The following is a 21823-nucleotide window of genomic DNA, read 5'->3' as shown; positions in this document are numbered from 1 at the left end:
CCAGACTTATATATACTCATATAGCCAAAATGTGTTTCTATTCACCCCATTTGGCGGTACTAGCAAAGCAACGTTTATTATAAAATAATAAATGTGTGACAGTTTTGCCAACTAAGTGAACATGTTGACTTCTTCAGACACTGTAAAAACAAGAGATTTTGTATTTAGATCCAACTCTCTCTCTTGTTTGTACAGTGTCTGAAGAAGCCAATATGTTCAGTTAGCAAAACTGTCACACATTTATTATTTTATACTAAACGTTGCTTTGCGCAGCAATTTGTATTTTAGTGTAAAAAAGAATATATTATTCCAAAAGACTTAATTACAATACTTGAATCAAATCCTGAAATTTAGAGTGGAACAATTTAACAATAACTGAACCGGGATTGACTTTTTTCTTTTATACAGTTGGTGTATGTGACCCAGGGGCGCGCCCACGGCAGGGGCGGATTAAAGGAGGGGGCAAGGGGGGCGATCGCCCAAGAGCCCTCTAAAATATTAAAATTACACACTGCCGCTTGTAGCTTACTGCCACAAGAACGAAAGTTTGGGATCGTTCTTGCGTTATTTGAAAGGAGGGTTAATTCTTTAAATTCTATTTAAAAATAGTTTCTATCCGGCATGACGCATTTACGTTAACGATAACTCGAGTCATAATATCATATAAATCTCAGGAAGAAGGACGGTGTTACCTGAGGCTGGAACGTCTGGAAAACTATCAATGGCTGGTTCTTTCCCATAAGGAGAGGGATCTTTTTTTTAAACATTGCTTACTTTTTGCAACGGGTTTTTTGGGGGGCTATCGAAGAAACGTGCTCCTCCAAACTCTTGGGACTAAATCTTTGAAGAAATTCGCTACTTTCTACGGTATTTTAGAAACTCACAAGAAGGCACAATATCACATTAGCGCTCTTGAGGTCGGAAAAGCGTTTTTGAAAAACTACTGGGAACCAGTGAAATCAGTTGAGAATCAAATCAACTCGTCAAGAAGACAAGTCATCCAAAATCACGACAAACTGAAATTAATGTTGCGGAATGTGATATTCCTTGGAAGGCAAGGCATTGCTTTTCAAGGCCACAGGGACGATGCTTATGCGGATAATTGGACCTCAGATGGTGACTGTGCAGAAACTAAGTTCAACGAGGTCAATTTTCGAGAATTGCTGAAATTTAGAAATGGCTTGTAGTGACGATCTCTTAAAGAATCACTGGAAGAAAGCATCGAAAAGGACCATTTTTGCCAATAAAACCACACAAAATGCCCTCATTGAGGGTTGTGGATGAGAAGTCACGTCTGTAAAACCATAAAACAGTAGAAGTCCGACCGTAAAATTGTCAATCGAGTGCGAGAGGATCAGTTTTATTCTATTATGTTTGATTAGACTACGGTCGTTTCGCACACATCTCAGCTGTCTTTGATTCTAAGGTACGAACACATGGGTGAAATAAGAGAAGACTGCTTCGATTTCATTGATCCTCCACCAGCAGAGATGAAAGGTGAGGACATCCGAAGAAGCAGAACCGCCCGAACTCTTACGGACTGGAGGGAAAATTGAAGAAATTGTTCTATCTTTGCTACGAGATTTCTTACTCGACCCGAAAAACTGCGTTTGGTACAGATGGTTGCGCCGTCACGACTTCTCAAAGTCGCCGGGCAGTGTAGGAGATCCAGAAGGAGGCTTCAAATGCGCTACACTGTTCATATTGTAGTCACAGCCTCAACCTGTCCATCTTCAGGTCGTCGTCAGTACAGTGCGTGAGGAACTGTCTGGGAACAACGAAAGAGATGATTGCGTTTTTCACCGCATCTCAAAACGTAGTACTGTCCTTAAGCTTACGGTTAGTGGCCAGTTGGAGACATTGTGTGAAACGGGATGGGTTGAACGGAACGACGCGGTATTACAATTTCACGTGAAATTTCAATAAATAAGTGAGGCTCTACAGTGTGTTCCAAGTGGTCCGAGTTAGATACAGCAGCCAAAGCATGGGCACTTTCTTCTGCTATGCACGACAGTGAGTTTATCGTAACTATTACGTGTCTTCAGGGTGTTCTCACGATAACCCTTCCCTCAATCGACTTTTGCAGAAGACAAATTTAGACATGGACGCAACGTCAGATGCCATTCAGGACACTATCGCGGCATTAAACAAGAAGCGTTCAAACAGCAAAGAATTCAAGGCAACTTTCGAAGCAATATCCAGAATGGCTGCTAGTGTCGACGTGCAGATTCAAACTCCTCATCTCACTCAAAGACAAACACATCGCACGAACTTCAGAGCAGATGACATGACATCTTACTACTGAAGAACTGTCTACATTCCGTTTATGGAGTCAGTTGTAGAGGACCTCAAAACTCGTCTTGCGCAGGAAGTTTTCAATGTATATTATAAAGTGTGTGGAGCCCCATGCTTGGTCGCCAAAGTTGTATAGAGACGATTGAGCCTCAGGCTCGGGTGCCAAAATTGTGAAGTGATGAGTGGCCTCTAATAAGCACAGGTGTGCTGAAATTTGCATATGACATGAAGTGTCAAAAATGTAAATTAGGCTGAGGCCCTGTAGAGAGACGAGGAAGGCGCCCCAGTGATGGTGAGGTATGTCTCTCTCTCTTCATTTGACAGCAGTCTTACGTCACACCAGTGAAGACTGTCTGTCATCGTGGGTCCCATGAACTATGAACTTTTTAGTTGCGGTAGAGACTGAATAAAAAAAAATGTTGAGACTCTTTAATAACAAAATTCAATTAGATAGATAATCAAAATGCTCCTATGTAGATCTATGCTATTTTTAGAATTAAAAAGAAAGTTCCGATTTTGAGATCTACACAGGTCTCATAGTTCATGTGTCCTACCCTGATTATACGCTCTTGAAGTGACTCATGGACTACACTAATAGTAGTGGCTCATGTAACATGAGACAGAGTCTAATGACACCAACAGAATACACATTACCAAGGAATACTATTTGCAGTAAGTTAAAAGAAGCCGCCGAACGAAGTCCACCTGAAAAAACAGAAGTTACAAATCATTTTATATATATTTTTGTACTCACCAAGCAGCAAGTGACCCTTCAGGATACGTACAGGAATTGCAGTATAAAACGGACGTAGAAATAACTTTTGATAACGATTTAATTGATCCTTGGCGGAATTAAACTTTGTACACAAGGTTTCACAAAAACACTGTACACGTTAAAAAAAATATGATACTTATTTCGCAGTAGTTACTCTATTTACTCATACCAACGGTTCTAGTCCACGCGTGTTAAGTTTGTTGTCTTCACAGAAATGTCCTGAATGATTCCAGCCTTCACTGCTGTCTGGTTCCTCCAGTCTGCACGCATTCTTCCGTATATGCGTGACGTACCCTTTTTCCACATAGTAGGGTTTTTTGACGATCAGTCTTGAAGATCACGCTGCCTCCGTAGATCTCTGCATTGGCATCTCTCTCTTAAATGTAGAGAGTAACTGTCATCACGATCACAGTAAAGGTGACATTGGCTCGTCACACCTTACTGGATTTTTTTGTTCTGTGGTGCAAAAAGTCCCACTATTTAAATGTTACAGGTTAAAAAAAACTACTGTTCGTGGTGCACTAATTTACGATGCACAGGAAAAAAATAAATGTTTCTGCTTATGACAGATTTACTAACATCGCTGTATATTAACAAAAGTCAAACTGGTTGGAAGTGTGCTCATTGTAAAGGTGAGCTACACGGTGAGTCCACCAACACACGTTAATAATCTCCTCTGAATATGTACATGTTCTCACTCAATAGTTGGTCTTGGTGTGTGAATAACACCCCTAACTATATGTACGAAAATGTAACCACAGAAAGTTACTTTAAAAAAAAAGCACACTCCCGATGGGGTCATATATAGGAGATATTTCCCGGGTTGCTATCTAAGCACTATGTTGTACATTTCATCGTAGTTGCTATATACTAGCAAAGACTTAAAAACAGAATGTCGCTTAACGAACTGTCTTGTCGTGTATCTCGAAGCGAAGTCTCCTGTGTCTAGGACCGAAGTGTCTTTTTGACTAAAAACGAAGTGTCCTATGAACAGACCAGAAGGGTCTCGTCTCTCTGAGCGAAGTGTCCTGTGACTTCCCTGGCGACCGTAGTTATTAGGCTCGCCGGAACTAAAAAAACCTAGACTCACCTTTGGTCTACCGGTTTTCTTATGGGTCAACGTTCCCTCTCTCTTACGGTAACTACCGAATTCCTAAATAGGTCACCACTTTTATGTACTAATATATCGTTTATATGCACACTCTGGTGAGTTTCAGATATTTTACATATAACTCTGATCTTTAACGAAGATATTGATATATAACACTACATATGTTATGCACCGGAAGACTATAAAAACAATTAAAAAAACAAAACATATTTAAAAAAAATACACGTTCCCCCTTCCATCAAGCACTCATGTGACAGGTAGTGACATCTATAAACAAACACTGTCTGAAGCGGGGTGTTATCACAATACAAACTTGGACTTAATTTTACTCATCCCTGCTTATTTAACATATATGCTGCAAAAGTAAACCTTACATTAATAACATTATACAATTTACTTGATAAATATATTATAATACATGACTGTCATTACCTTATGTGGGGATAATTAATATATTTGTCTTCCGGATGCATTGGTTGGCAGAAAGCCTCTTCCATCTTTGCAGACGAACACCGCTCAACGGGTTCAAGAAACTGCCTGTAAATAGTACTTTCAAAGCGTACTAAAAGAGTACGTGATACTTTCGGACATGTGGCATACCGTGTTAAATAAACATAATTTATATTCGGTTGCATCCAAGAACCTTTTAAATTTAAATAAAATCAAATTTCCCAAAACCAACTCACATTTTCAAAAACATATTACTCCGCGCCGTGGCTGACGGTAGCTTCGTTTTTAGCGGTGGCGGGGGACGCGGGTAAGGTGAGAAAAAACGTCATCAAGTTGGTTTCTGACACCTTATTGTTCCCAAAAACCAACACCAATATGTGACTAGTATACAATAGCCATGTTCACGACTGAACGGCGCTATATCGGAGAGTAGCCAACCCATCTCTCATCCGCTATTCCTGGACATACAATTGTAGTTCTCTGTACAACTATCTCAGAATAGTCCAATCTCTAGTCTTGAAACTCGTAGTAAGCTGGAAACAGTTGTACAACCTCAACTGCTGTTCGTGTGTGTTCCGCTGGAGGCTATGAGTTCGCTGAACTTTAGGTTGAAAATTTAGAAATGTTCTCCAGAAAAAAAAAAACTTAGTACTTGAAGTTTTTCCTGCTCTTCCCATGGAAATAATATGAATTCAACACAAAGCATATACATATTGTTGGCTTTTAACATTTCATTAGCATGATAAAATATTTAAATGATTTGATATAAAATATATATGTGGTTACAAATTTACATATAATTTCCATTTTGATATGCAAAAATTGATACATTTGCATATCAAAATTTAAATGACGTACGCTCTATGTCTCTACAAATTCCCCCCTTTCGATATGTTTTGAGAGTAAAAGACTTTAGCTATCAAAGCTTATCGAAATACATCATTACACACCAGTATATACAATAAGTGCGGACGTAATTGAAAATACTTTAACACAACAATACTAATTAATACATAATAAAAACATTAAAGAAAACTTGTTCTCATAATGATATAATGGCATAATACATACACAAAAAGTTAAGCTATTAATATTACACGTAAAAAAATATTTACATGAATATAACACGAAGAGCTCAGTTCTTATTCGTGGTTTCAGCATTCTCTTCTTCAGCTGCTGGAATTTTTCTCTGACTTTCAGGTTCTCTTTCTCGATACCGCTTAAGCAAGTAAGCGTTTCTTTTCATCACTGCCACTTTAGTCTGTGGGTCAGCGAGAGTATACACATTCTTGTCAGTTTTAGAGAGGATCAACCAGGGTCCAGAATACATCAGTAATATCTTTTTCGAAATTCCGGCCAAAGCATCAGATTTCGGAAATACACGTGCTAGCACTAACTGTCCTACATCATATTCTACTAAAGTATGATGAGCATCGAAGTATTTCTTCCTGGCTACTGCATTCTTCTTTAAATTCTTGTGTGCTACTTCTACGAAGTAATCCTTATCTACTGGCCGTTCAACTTCGGGTATCTCAAATATTCTGGCAACGTCAGCAGTGGACGAAACTCCCAGATGCAGCTCATAAGCTGAAAACCCTGTACTAAGATGTTTAGCACTATTTTTAGCATCTTTCTACTTTACTTAAATGTCTTGGCCAATAACGTTGATTGTTATGGCAATACTTTCTCAACATCCTGGTTGTACTCTTCACTACTGTCTCTGCAGGTTCCGCTTGAGGGTAATAGGCAGTAGACATGTAATGCTTCAGTCCTAAGGCCTGAATCTCTCTCTTCCACTGATTACTACAGAATTGAGAACCGTGGTCCGTCAATAGAATTTCAGCTCGCGGACACAGTTTGAGAAACTGTTTCAATTTCTGTAAGGCCGTGTGAGTGGTTGCGCGACGACATGCAAAAAGACCAATTAATTTGGAGAAAATGTCAACAAACACAAGGATGTATTGGACACCACCAATACCTCGCACTAGTGGTCCACAGAAATCAGCTGCAATGAACACACCAGGCTTCTCAGGAATAATTGAGTTTAGTGGCCCACACATGTAGGTGTGTGGGGCAGTAGCCTTCTGACAGATGACACATGACCCGCAGTATTTCCTTATCTGCTCTCTCATCTTTGGCCAAGTGTATGTTTCGACGAGCTGTGGTATCAGCTTCGAAGCGGATAGGTGCCCACTTTCCTCGTGCTGGTACTGCAGAAGTGGTCGAACCAAAACTTCTGGGATACAAATCTTTACACCATCCTTATCTCTCTTACATAACTTTCCACTAAACAAAATATATTCGTGATGTTGACTCTTGATTTTCTGTGACGTTTCGGCACTCTGTGTCGCCTTCTTCAGAGGACCGTAAAAGGCATCTGATGATTGCAGTTCTGGCAACACTGCAATTAACTTCCGAAGTTCACACGGAACTTCCTCTAGCAATGACATTAATGTCTCGCGTAACACAGGCTTGCTATCAAAATTTGTCACGTTACTAGTCTGCGCTGGGTAGCGTGAATGAAAATCCGCTTTATTGTCTCTTGAGCGAACAAATTCGAATGAAAAATTTAAATTCGCGAGCCCTAAGGCCCAACGTGTGATACGTTGATTCGTCAATCGACAATGTAAAATGAACTTTAACGATAAGTGATCGTTGCGAACTCTAAATTTCCTTCCTATCAAATAATATTTGAATTTAGCGACACCCTCTACTAAACTCAGAAGTTCCTTCTCAGTTATCGAGTACGCCCTCTGGGCACTATTGAAAACTTTTGAAGACATCCCAATGATCCTGTCTTCACCATTGTCGTCTATCTGATATAGGATACTATTACAACTCCTATCACTTGCATCCACTTCTAAAATGAATTCTTTATCTGGAAGTGGCTTCTTTAACACGATTTCTTCTTGAAAAATCTCCTTTATTTTTACCAAGGCATCATCATGCACTTTTTCCCATTTAAACTTAGTATTCTTCTTTAGAAGATCAAATAGTGGAATTAGTACCTCAGAATAACGATTACTGAAGGGACGATAATGTTGGAGGAAACCTATCAACTGTCTAACTTCCTTCACCGTCTTTGGAGGTCTAAAATTTACTACTTTCTCCATCTTTTCCATGTCTTTTCTGATTCCTTCAGCAGACAATTCAAAACCTAAAAGTTTGACATGTGTGCGTGCAAAAACACATTTCTTTAATCTGAGCGTTATTCCGCCAGTTCCCAGCCTAGTGAAAACTTGGTCTAGATGGTCTAAATGCTGTGTAAAATTGTATGAGCCTATCGCTAGGTCATCGACGTACGTTTGACAAAAGCTCTTTACATCATCTCCTAGAACTAAATCAAGTGCCCTTATACAGGAAGACAGAGACGTCTTTGTACCAAATGGTAATCTGACGAAGCAATACGAAATGCCTTCGTGCACAAATCCTAGATACTTCTGAAATTCCTCTTTTACACGTACTTGAAAGAAAAAATCGACTGCATCGAAAACTGAAAAAATATTTTTGTCGCTCAACTCTTGTAAAACATCAATGGCGGGGATTGGTTGGTGTGTTTCTGCCAAAGTGACCAGCGAAAGAGGGCGCCCGTCGATACATAGGCGTAACTTCCCATTCTTCTTCGGTACTACTAGTAGTGAATTGCTATAAGGCGTGGCAGCCTTTTTTACTATTCCCCATGCTAGAAAACGATTAATCTCATTCCTGACCTGATTCTGATAGCAATGTGCAAACGGGAACATTTTCGAACGAATCGGTTTTGTGTCGGTTAGATGTATCTCATGTTCATAACCTCTAATGCAACCGGGTTTCTCATCAAACAGCTGTTTATGTCTTATGAGGAGGGAGGTGAGTTCTGCTCTCTGAAAATCAGTGAGATCAGTGTAGCCATCTACGTGCTCTTTAATATCACGCTCACTCGCGCGTGTTTGAAAATTTTTCCACTCTTCTGGTGAAAACACGGTTCTGGCCAATTCTGTGGGCGTCGGGTATCCTCTAACCTGCGACTTTACGGGTGGGTTGCTCTCAATTAGCCTATTCTTCCCTATCTCCGTACCCATCTCATGATTGCTAACTTGTCTACCTCTTACAAGTGAATAACCGTTACTTGGATCTCCGCCTTCGAGATCGTCAAAACTAAAAATCTCCTCAATATTTCTTAGCACTAGATCTTCATTTGATATTTCGACGTCTTTGAAACTTACATCTACTTCTACTGGCTTCTTCAAACTGAACACCCCTCTCCCATAGTCTAACACAGCGTCAGTCTCAGCAAAGAACTGAGAACCAAGAATCAACTTTCTATTCAACCCTTGCACTACTAATGACACAGTTTCAAACTCTTCTCCATTGATCGTTACTTGCAATAAAATTTGACCAAGAATCTTAGCCACACTACTTCCGAATGCTGACGTTACTTTCATATTATTCGTTCTAAGGAACGCAGGTCTGGGGTTACTATTTTGTACTGTTTGCCACAATTCACTACTGATCGCGTTGATACTCGAACCTGAGTCCAACAAGCCAAGTACCGGTTGAGCGAACACGATAACTTCAATTTCTGGTAAAGTTATCACGTTATTTCTAACAACTAGGTCTTCACTAGTATCTAATAGATTATCAAAAATAGCATTCGCTTGATCATATTCAGTTCGATTCAACAGTATTACATTTCCATTTCTCAATCTCAATTCTAATTTCTCACTATTTGCATCAAAATTATCTAAATTTTCCTTAAACTGATTTTTCTCAATAATTTCCTGGCACTGATTACAATTGTCACTAGCATTTAAATTTACTTCCTTGACCAATGTCTCATTTTCATCTATTTCATTACTCGAAATTTCCAGCACACATTCAGTTACATCATTCGACCTCATTTGTGTGTAATCGCTATCCTGAGATTCCACGCTAATGGGATTCCAAATGTGTGCCGAATGTCCTCAGTTACGAGAAACATTCAGGACACGCCCATTGTTTTCGGACTGTACTTGTCTCGAAGTACTTGCCCGAGTCTCGTCTCGTGTATCGTACACTTCGAGAACTTGTATTTGTTCATCTCTACTATTTCTCATCTGGTGGTTAGGCCTATTTCTATTGCCTCTGTTACTACCTCTTGTACCTCGGTACGAACTAGTTCCATTGCCTCTGAACCGATTCTGTCGGGATTCATTTCGAGGATTACTACTAGGCTCACTATTCTCATTAGATCGTTCTAGCCTGCCCCTACTATTTCTAGTATACGGCCCCTGCTGTGCTCTGTTACGTCTCGTGTTACGTTTGAAGTTCCCCCCTGCTGATTGATTGTTTTCTGTCACTTCAATCATGTTTATGTTTCGTCGCTGCTGGTGATTACCGTTCTCCCTGTGCGTTAACTGTACTTCATTTACTAACGCGAGCAGCTCTGAGATGCTTTGTGGCTTCGCACTAATCAAACACCTACATATCCACTGAGGGAGCTGTCTCGGTAGTAACTTCAAAAGATTTTGTTCGGACAAGGGAGGGTCCAATACAGCATTTCTCTGAAGCTGAGTGAGAAGGTACTCACTCGGCTGTCTGAAAATTCGAGGGTCATAATGACTCATTAGCAGGGTTGCACGCAAGGATGCTAGACGATCGGAGCTTAAGTAATTTTTCTTAAATTCCTCTATGAAACTAGCATAGTTGGTGATCTTGTGTTGCATCACTTTGTACCATTGCAAACTAATTCCTCTTAACGAGCGTGTTAAGAAGCTCAGTCTGTGCTCTGGCGCTACTCCTGTTAATTCGAAATAATTATCTAAATCTACTAGATAATTATGGGTAGCTGATTCGTCCTCATTCCCATTGTATGTCGGTAGTTTCAGGTCTCTGTGCAAGAACGAGTTCATTGCAGTGGCAAGTTGGGCAGCTTCGCCACTACTTTGAACTGTGTGAACGCTTCCGTGTCCTCCCACACGCGATGTTGATGGCACAGGTTCCCTACTATTACTCGACAACAGTACAGGCGGGGCTAACAAATAGCTCGTGCTGGGACCACTGTCGACAACTACTCTCTCCTCAGTTTGTTGTGTCTCGTTCTCGCTAGAACGAGACGACAACCCGTCTCGTGCAGTTAGTAGCGTCTCTATCTCGAGTCGTGAACTCTGTTTCACTTTTTGTATCTCACGAGACATTTCGTCTCGGAGGTCCTTTATTTTGTCTCCCAGCTGTGCTGTGGATTCAGATCTCAGTGCAAATTCACTTTGCACTGTCTGAAGTTCAGCTCTTATTTCGACCTGACTGCCTACAATGTCCTCTATGCTACGGTCGACTCTCTCCATTCTTAAGTGCATGCTTTCTACGGCCTGATCTATGTCGGTTTGTTTGGTGGAGAGGTCGCCTATCCTATCACCGAGGTCCTTAGATCGATTCTCTACATCGCTGATTTGAACTGTCAGTGAACTTTGAGCATCTTTCACTGACTGTTCAACTTTGCGGATTTCACTGCTACAGGATGCAATCGAGACTTATTAGACTGTACCCTATCACTAACTTGCTCTAATGAAGCCTGTATCCTCTGACTGGTACATACGAGCTGTGTCTGCATCTCCAAGTTGGAGGTGTCGAGTCTCCGATTGACTGAAGCAATTGACTCGTTCAATTGTTCAAACCTCTTATTATTCTCTTCAACAAAAGAATCTAATCTTGTTACTAAAGATTTCTCCAGTTTTTCACACGCAGACTGGTTACTAGCTCTATGTTGTTCAGCAACCAACGCACTAGATTGCTCAATCTTAGCCGAAATAGAATCTAATAACCCATTTAGTAGCCTCGATAAGTCAGCAGTTGTTACGAATTGAGCTCCGGACTGCCCACTTCCGGTCTCTTCGACTTGACTTCCGGTAGGTACTACTTCGCTTTCCGTGTCTGTTGCCACAGCTGTGTTTTCCTGGACAGGTTGGCCACACTATCCATCAGCTGGGTCACTGTTTTCTTTCTCAGTGACGTCACCGGAACGTAGGTGACTGTCACCGGTTCCTGAACCTACTACATCTTCAGTGATTCTTTCAACGCCTTTTACGCTATGCAAATTTTCTACCTCATTTCCATTCTCTGTGCTATTGACGGTAACATTAGTACTAGCTATATCTGCATCCAGCTCAATACGCTGAGCGTACTCGTCAGACCTAAATTCTTCTTCCATCTTACGCGTCTGAGCTCTCGTTACCGGCATTTAATCAAAAACAACACAAACTCTAATTTGCCTATTGGTTATTAAACACTAAATCTTTCCCCCCTAATTTTATGCAAATACATATGAAAAAAAAGTTTTTACTCATAATAAACACTTTCAAAAAACAAATATAAGACACTGCAACAAGGTTCTTGGATACCATGGGGACTGTGTTTCAAACTATCACGCGGCATAAGAGATAATAAAATAAAAAAAATTGAAAAATTACTGCTCTACCCTTGTACTTCTGTTGGTGTATCAAGGTAGGTACCCTTTTCGGCTTACGCTGCAAGCGTATGCTTAGCCCCTAAAGCTCGGGCGCCAAATTTATAAAGTGTGTGGAGCCCCATGCTTGGTCGCCAAAGTTGTATAGAGACGATTGAGCCTCAGGCTCGGGTGCCAAAATTGTGAAGTGATGAGTGGCCTCTAATAAGCACAGGTGTGCTGAAATTTGCATATGACATGAAGTGTCAAAAATGTAAATTAGGCTGAGGCCCTGTAGAGAGACGAGGAAGGCGCCCCAGTGATGGTGAGGTATGTCTCTCTCTCTTCATTTGACAGCAGTCTTACGTCACACCAGTGAAGACTGTCTGTCATCGTGGGTCCCATGAACTATGAACTTTTTAGTTGCGGTAGAGACTGAATAAAAAAAAATGTTGAGACTCTTTAATAACAAAATTCAATTAGATAGATAATCAAAATGCTCCTATGTAGATCTATGCTATTTTTAGAATTAAAAAGAAAGTTCCGATTTTGAGATCTACACAGGTCTCATAGTTCATGTGTCCTACCCTGATTATACGCTCTTGAAGTGACTCATGGACTACACTAATAGTAGTGGCTCATGTAACATGAGACAGAGTCTAATGACACCAACAGAATACACATTACCAAGGAATACTATTTGCAGTAAGTTAAAAGAAGCCGCCGAACGAAGTCCACCTGAAAAAACAGAAGTTACAAATCATTTTATATATATTTTTGTACTCACCAAGCAGCAAGTGACCCTTCAGGATACGTACAGGAATTGCAGTATAAAACGGACGTAGAAATAACTTTTGATAACGATTTAATTGATCCTTGGCGGAATTAAACTTTGTACACAAGGTTTCACAAAAACACTGTACACGTTAAAAAATATGATACTTATTTCGCAGTAGTTACTCTATTTACTCATACCAACGGTTCTAGTCCACGCGTGTTAAGTTTGTTGTCTTCACAGAAATGTCCTGAATGATTCCAGCCTTCACTGCTGTCTGGTTCCTCCAGTCTGCACGCATTCTTCCGTATATGCGTGACGTACCCTTTTTCCACATAGTAGGGTTTTTTGACGATCAGTCTTGAAGATCACGCTGCCTCCGTAGATCTCTGCATTGGCATCTCTCTCTTAAATGTAGAGAGTAACTGTCATCACGATCACAGTAAAGGTGACATTGGCTCGTCACACCTTACTGGATTTTTTTGTTCTGTGGTGCAAAAAGTCCCACTATTTAAATGTTACAGGTTAAAAAAAACTACTGTTCGTGGTGCACTAATTTGCGATGGACAGGAAAAAAATAAATGTTTCTGCTTATGACAGATTTACTAACATCGCTGTATATTAACAAAAGTCAAACTGGTTGGAAGTGTGCTCATTGTAAAGGTGAGCTACACCGTGAGTTCACCAACACACGTTAATAATCTCCTCTGAATATGTACATGTTCTCACTCAATAGTTGGTCTTGGTGTGTGAATAACACCCCTAACTATATGTACGAAAATGTAACCACAGAAAGTTACTTTAAAAAAAAAAGCACACTCCCGATGGGGTCATATATAGGAGATATTTCCCCGGTTGCTATCTAAGCACTATGTTGTACATTTCATCGTAGTTGCTATATACTAGCAAAGACTTGAAAACAGAATGTCACTTAACGAACTGTCTTGTCGTGTATCTCGAAGCGAAGTCTCCTGTGTCTAGGACCGAAGTGTCTTTTTGACTAAAAACGAAGTGTCCTATGAACAGACCAGAAGGGTCTCGTCTCTCTGAGCGAAGTGTCCTGTGACTTCCCTGGCGACCGTAGTTATTAGGTTCGCCGGAACTAAAAAAACCTAGACTCACCTTTGGTCTACCGGTTTTCTTATGGGTCAACGTTCCCTCTCTCTTACGGTAACTACCGAATTCCTAAATAGGTCACCACTTTTATGTACTAATATATCGTTTATATGCACACTCTGGTGAGTTTCAGATATTTTACATATAACTCTGATCTTTAACGAAGATATTGATATATAACACTACATATGTTATGCACCGGAAGACTATAAAAACAATTAAAAAAACAAAACATATTTAAAAAATACACGTTCCCCCTTCCATCAAGCACTCATGTGACAGGTAGTGACATCTATAAATAAACACTGTCTGAAGCGGGGTGTAATCACAATACAAACTTGGACTTAATTTTACTCATCCCTGCTTATTTAACATATATGCTGCAAAAGTAAACCTTACATTAATAACATTATACAATTTACTTGATAAATATATTATAATACATGACTGTCATTACCTTATGTGGGGATAATTAATATATTTGTCTTCCGGATGCATTGGTTGGCAGAAAGCCTCTTCCATCTTTGCAGACGAACACCGCTCAACGGGTTCAAGAAACTGCCTGTAAATAGTACTTTCAAAGCGTACTAAAAGAGTACGTGATACTTTCGGACATGTGGCATACCGTGTTAAATAAACATAATTTATATTCGGTTGCATCCAAGAACCTTTTAAATTTAAATAAAATCAAATTTCCCAAAACCAACTCACATTTTCAAAAACATATTACTCCGCGCCGTGGCTGACGGTAGCTTCGTTTTTAGCGGTGGCGGGGGACGCGGGTAAGGTGAGAAAAAACGTCATCAAGTTGGTTTCTGACACCTTATTGTTCCCAAAAACCAACACCAATGTGTGACTAGTATACAATAGCCATGTTCACGACTGAACGGCGCTATATCGGAGAGTAGCCAACCCATCTCTCATCCGCTATTCCTGGACATACAATTGTAGTTCTCTGTACAACTATCTCAGAATAGTCCAATCTCTAGTCTTGAAACTCGTAGTAAGCTGGAAACAGTTGTACAACCTCAACTGCTGTTCGTGTGTGTTCCGCTGGAGGCTATGAGTTCGCTGAACTTTAGGTTGAAAATTTAGAAATGTTCTCCAGAAAAAAAAAACTTAGTACTTGAAGTTTTTCCTGCTCTTCCCATGAAAATAATATGAATTCAACACAAAGCATATACATATTGTTGGCTTTTAACATTTCATTAGCATGATAAAATATTTAAATGATTTGATATAAAATATATATGTGGTTACAAATTTACATATAATTTCCATTTTGATATGCAAAAATTGATACATTTGCATATCAAAATTTAAATGACGTACGCTCTAGGTCTCTACAATATAGACTCAACATTTTATTGTCAACACGCGCAATTGACTAAACTCTGAGCAACAACTTCCGCATTCTAGCAGAAAGATTATACAAAACTATCGAAACTCAAGAAAAAATGCTGTTTTCCCTCTTCAGTTCTGAATTTGCAATCTGCACTTCTAAATGGAAGAGAATTAAAGAAGAAGTTGCAATTCTATCACGGACTGCGTTGGAGGTCTTGCCCACGAGCGACGAAGATCTTCACGTAACTATTCGAAAACTGCTGCGCATACTTGTAACCCTGTGGTACGGATTCCATGTTAATCAGTAGGTCTCATATAGCCTCGCCGCTGAAAGAGACGTTTAACTCAACATCAATTCAACTTGTAACCCTGCATTCGAGCGTGGTCAGTGCAGAACGATCTTAATCCACATTACACCGACTGAAAACGTGGTTGCGATCTCGTTCTGGCGAAAAGCGGCTGAAGGGACTAGCACTTTTAAATGTCATAGGGACATTGTCGTAGATCGCGACAATATTATATCGACACATACGTCTTGGGTAGTATTCACCGAAAAGCGTGTTTTGAGTGTAACTTCCAAGCTCCTTTGTCCTTTTGTTTAATTCATTTTACTAAAATACAGAAACGTTATGAGCGTTCTAAAAAATGTTTAACCTGATATTTTTTCTAGCGAAATATTTAGTAAAGCATAGCCACGACCAGGCCGGTACACAGAATATCGTTTTGAGGGAGGGGGCATTGTGGTGAAAATTCCGTAGCCATTATATCTTTTACCCTCTTTTCCTGAATTCGTTTTACCTTTCTTTTTTTTGGGGGGGGGGAGATTTCGGGGAACATATCCCACTCCACAACAAAGAGCCCTCTCCAAGACGTTGGGTTTAATTCGTCAATGGCCCACGGTGAGGGGAGGTTCACCGGGTCCGGACTCCCCCCCCCAAAAAAAACTACATAACTCAACATACATTTGTACACTTTCTCAATAAAACTAAACTTGTTTAACAGGGAAATGATTGATGTAGCATGAAAATTTGATCTTACACTTCATCTGGACTCCTTCTCGTATAAAAAACAATAGTTCTATCATTTTTTTTTCTGAAAATATAGGTGGAAATATTTTACAATTACTTATCGTCTTTTCCGATGTAGAATAATACCCGTTCGATACTACATAGACGTATTGTATCCCTCCCAACAAACATTTAGGTGCGCGCCTGATGTAAACTTCCGAACGGGTGGGGTAACAAATCAACAAATTGTTTATACGGTATGTTGGAGAATTGGGTTTTCGACGTGTGAGGTATATAAAATTTCTCAAAATCCATCAAAACTCGAAAATCTTTTAAGTTTTACGTCCCACGATTACGCCGGCTAGGCTAAAGGACTAGGATTTAGATTTCTGGGCTTTCGGCATCTAAGGCCATTTAGCCCGTCACATACAGGGTGTTAATGAACTATACCGACAAAGTTTAAGAGTGATTCCTGACATCAAAATAAGAGAAAAAATTCATATGGACCTATGGCGAAAAGTGTATAGTTTCAGAGCTAGGGCTGTCCAAAATCTAAAAAAAAAGAAAGAAATAATAATAATAATAATAATAATAATAATAATAATAATAATAATAATAATAATAATAATAATAATAATAATAATAATAATAATAATATTTCGAATTCGAGAGACTGTGGATGCTGGTTCTTATCAGCATAAAGGAAGTCACGCATACGCAATACAAACTGCATAGCCTATTTCATTAGTGTTCAGTGGGTGTACAGATTATTCCCTGCAGGGTGAAATTCACAGACATGCCATCATCCGAATTTTGAGATATGCTCTGACTTTATGATTGGTCCAAAGTAGGCAAACGATAAGCCTTGATAGCAGTGAACAGGGAATCCTTTGGAGCGATGTCGGAAGTATAAAGGATCGTCAGCAGCACCGTTTCTCGTACTCGGGAAAACGCATTGTGCGATCTTTTCTTTCACGCTTGTAACTGAAGAAATCGTGAAATATACCGTGACGAAACACGTATCATCACACGTTATTCCGAACACAAAGAAGCATGGAGCTACCGGTTCCTAACACTTCCGACTTCCCTCCAAAGCATTGGATGTCCATTGTTGACAAGGTTTACCTCCTGCCTCCTTTGGACTCTTCTTAAAATCAAGGTATATCTGAAAACTCTATTGAAAACATATCTGAGAATTTCACCCTGTAGGGAATATCCTCTACATCTATTGACAATTGATGAAATATACACTTTTGGATTATGCATGTGTGGCTTCCTTTACGCTGATAACCACCACCCTCAGTCTCTCGAATTCGAAATAGGGCCTCTTGAAATTTGGCTTTTTCGCGATTTTGGATAGCCCTAGCTCTGAAACTATGCACTTTTCGCCATTTTCTCTTATTTTCATGTGAGGAATTACCTCTTACAGTTTGTCGGTATAGTTCATTAACACCCTCTATATGAGGGATGACATCCCTTGGCGAGTACGCTCTCCGGGGAAAGGGAAGGAAGAAAGGATTGGGTAAAGAAGGAAGCGGCCTGGGACCTATAAGTTAGGTACCACCCCGGTATTTGCCTGGTGTGAATGAGGAAAACCCAGGAAGCCTTATTCAGGGTGGCTGGCCTGAAAAAGCGTTCTATACTTTTTCGACCGAGTGCCCCCACCGGGAATCGAACCGGGACTGCTCGCACCGAAGGGTGGGGCCACGCTAGGCTAAAGGGGACGGTCATGATAAGAAATGAATGAAATGATGGAATGGAGAAAGTTGGAGGAAACGGGAGAACCCCGCGAAAACCCACGCACACTGAGTTTATTCACCACAAAGCTCACTTTGCGCGAGCTGGGATCGAATCAAGAAACCCTTGCACTAGAGGTGAACGCTTAACCATGAGACACCGCCCCCCCCAATCAAAAATTGAATTCGACCGGTTCCTACGGATATTATTCAAAAGTAAATTTAAGATAAAGTAGAAACCAGGGTTTTTAAACGTTTAAAACTACTGTTTTACACATCCCACTCGATACAAAGACATTTATATAGGCTTACCAAAGTCACTCTTAGGTCGCGGCCTAAAGGTTGAGAATCGCCGTCTTAGAGTAATTATCTAACTTCGTTGTAATACTTAGTTGTTTCGTCGGGTATTTCAAAGAAAGTATATATATTTGAGATAACCTCTTGAACATCATATCACTTCTAACAAACACAAATAAATGAGAGAGAGAGAGAGAGAGAGAGAGAGAGAGAGAGAGAGAGAGAGAGAAAAGCGGCGAATATAGTTATTAGTTAATGCTGCTTGTTAACTGTTTAGCCTTGTGTGCATGCTATAGCCTTGACAGTCATTCAAGGCTATTGGCGGAAAATGTGTTCATGCCTGTCCATATTCAAATGCTGGTGATCTCTATAAGCACCAGTGAGTGAGTGAGCTGTGGGTAGCAAACGGAACGAAATATTTGTTTATTAGGAGAGCGAATATGAAAGATGATAACTTCTATGTTATCAAGAGACTAACAAGGAAAATATTATCATATATAAAAGGCATTAATAGGCTATGTTAACCTCTTTGTCACATAGACATGAGATAGTGTATCACGTTGAACACTTGTTCAAGTATGTAGATGACTAATTATTTCAAAGATAAATTTTACACATTTAGAGCAATAGAACACTAGCATCTAACCGAATAGGGTAGAAGGGGAGAATTGGCTGCAAGGGGTAACTGGGCGGAAAACTTTTTTTTAAAAAAATATATATTTTGTATTTCAGTATGTTTTTATGGAATTTAAGTACACCAAAATTTTGAGTGAGTAGATGTTGATCAGAAAAAGAGCTTAGATGAATTTTGAGAGGGTGTAATAGTGACAAAAAAAAAAAAAAAAAAAGAGAGAAATGACATATTTGAAATCGAGCTTCACGTTTGTGTGTTTTGGTTTGTCACAATGAATCGCGCATCTGTTAATATTTTGAGCCAGACTTTTTACTGCTGCTTAAAAACCAGAGTTGACATGTTTAAAACATATTTAAAACGAGGGCTGTTGTTTTATTCAGTTTGTTTTAAACTTTTTAAACAAATTGTTTAAAACGTTTTAAACGAATTGTTTTAAACGTGTTTTTTTTTTTCGATGGTGGTTGGGCATGTTTAAAACAACTAAAATATCAGATTGAAGAAGCTAATTTAATTTTCTAACAAACAACCCATCCTCCGCAGGATTTGTGCATGGAGTAAATTACAAGCAGAGTTATATTCTTATTATTATAACAGCAATTACTGAACGAAATTCTGCACATCAAAGTGCGTATAACTAAACCAAATTCAAGTGAAGTATCTGAACATTTCTTAATTTCCAAGAATAACGGAGGTTAAACATACTATACACTATTCTAAGATCCAAATTCACATATTCAAAACTTGAGTATTTTTTGGTCACTATCATTTCCATAACAATGAACAGTTCTCACATCATAAGCTAGAAGAAATACTCTGGCAAGTACAATACAACTTATAAAGAGCAGTGACTAGTCTACATAGTGTTGCCACGAGACGAGACATTTCGTAAACGAGACGAGACAGAACCCTTTTAGACGAGACGAGACATGCTACTTTTCTCGTCTCGGAAGCGAGACGAGACACGAGACGAGACGGGACGTCTCGTGAAATGTCTCGTCTCGTGTCTCGAAAATGAAAACGCTGGCGGGAATAGCCAAGATTGAAATTGCCAGTGGCCATATAGATTGCAAAAGGAAAATCCCCTTTGTGAGAAAACGTTGAAAAGCCTTCATAGAAAAGTGTCCTCTGTCTATTGAATGAAACAATCATGATACATGTTTCCAGGAATATCATCCTTAATCTCTTGTCCCAAATTCCCCTTGCTGTAAACTGAGGAATTCTCATTTTTTTAATTTCTGGCTGGAATGATGACAAACAAAATCAAAGACAGGGAAGATTTTTACAAGGTCAAGAAAGCGAACTACCGCCACCATCTATTCAATTTGAAAACTGGGTAAGGTCTACACTCATTACAGGCTGCAGTTGAAAGTTCTGGCTGAGATGGCGAAAGAGAACAGAACGGACTACACTTGTCTTTATTCTCTGGTGGCGGTATTCTTTTTGCTATATGAACCGAAAACGGCAATTGAAGTATGTCATCTTGCAACTAAAATTTTGTCTTCTCTCTCTCTCTCTCACACACATACACATAAAAACACACTTTTACCATTTTACCAATCGCTCGCTTATTATACAGCAGTCATGTTGTAAAATTCACCTCTTCATTTGGAAGGCGGGCGAAGGACAAAGAAAGCAAAGATATTATCGACGAATCCTTCAAATTGTTTGCTTTCAGCAAATTTATGGTACTAACGATAACACTGGAGGTGAAGAGGTTTTACAGGGAGACCTTCGTTTTGTTACGCGGAAATGTTTCATCTGACCAGAGTGCGAAATTGCCCTCTGCTTCCATGTTGAGAGGAGGGGAATACTTCCCTTTGCTATAATATTCATTAGGACCTGAATTATCTTCAGAAATGGTTTCTTACAGAGTGTAAAGAACGTTTGGAATAATATTCATGGAACTCCGTTGAAAGCAGAAAATATCACGAGAATGATCAAAATTCGAACATTGAAGAACATAATTAACAGAAAAGAAATAGGATACCCAAACCATATTTTTAAACCTGCTATAAAATGTATATCCTATATTTTTATTAATTCCATATTCCCATGAAAGTATCCTGGGGAGGATATTCTCTCAATTTTTTTCAGATTGAAATCCTTTTATCCCGTATGATTTCGTCCACTGACACAATACGAAAAAACAAATGGTGTTAAAATCCATACACATGACCCTTCCGGGACTCAACCCGGGGCCTTCAAGCCGATGGTCTATCGCCGCAGACCGCTCGGCTTGGTATGAAGATGTACGTTGTATGATTGAGAATAGATCACGACAATATAAGAAACTTTAATCCAAAATGGCCACCCAAAAATCAACTTTTTTAGACCACTAGCTAATCTGGGTGTACTGTCATGAGTTTGTTACACAAAGGGGGCAACCACCATATAGTGTCACACACCCCGCGGTTATGGGAACAGATTTGTACCATGGAGGTGAAGACTGGCCCCAAGCATTCTTTCGTCCGATGTGACGTTCAGCTCCCATTACTATGGCACTTTAAGTAGAGCTTACTGTGCAGTAACATATAAAATTTCAATCAAATACTTTCTATTAATCAATAAAATTATTTGGTTCCGAGCTTTTTTTTTTTAAAAAAAAAGAAAATAATTGCAACAAATCTAAGCATGTTAAAATGGAAAGTAGTTTTTGGATTGGTATGTGTTAAACTGTGAAACCTAAAGGCTGGAATATATGAAATCAAAGTGTACACACATATCTATCTCTCTATTTATCTATATATCTTTCCATCTCCCTCTCTCTCTCTCTCTCTGTATATATATACAGACACTATAAAGCAAGTGGGCTGATAGTATACGATAGTGTCGGGGATGGTGACACCTTTACATCGAACTTTGCTTGTCGTGTAAACATTATTTG

General features: G+C 39.5%; 1 protein-coding gene across 1 annotated transcript in view; it reads left to right on the top strand.

Moving 5' to 3' along the window:
- The window catches only part of LOC145671356 (endothelin-converting enzyme 1-like), a 249238-nt gene that overhangs the window by 127717 nt on the left and 99698 nt on the right, over positions 1-21823 (top strand). The gene's annotated exons all lie outside the window — the stretch shown is intronic.

This window comes from Thermobia domestica, chromosome 15 (genome assembly GCF_964235325.1).
Source record: "Thermobia domestica chromosome 15, izTheDome1.hap1.1, whole genome shotgun sequence".
NCBI classification, from domain to species: Eukaryota; Metazoa; Arthropoda; class Insecta; order Zygentoma; family Lepismatidae; genus Thermobia; species Thermobia domestica.
Note: the sequence above shows the minus strand (reverse complement) of the source record. Positions and strands in the feature narration are given on the sequence as shown.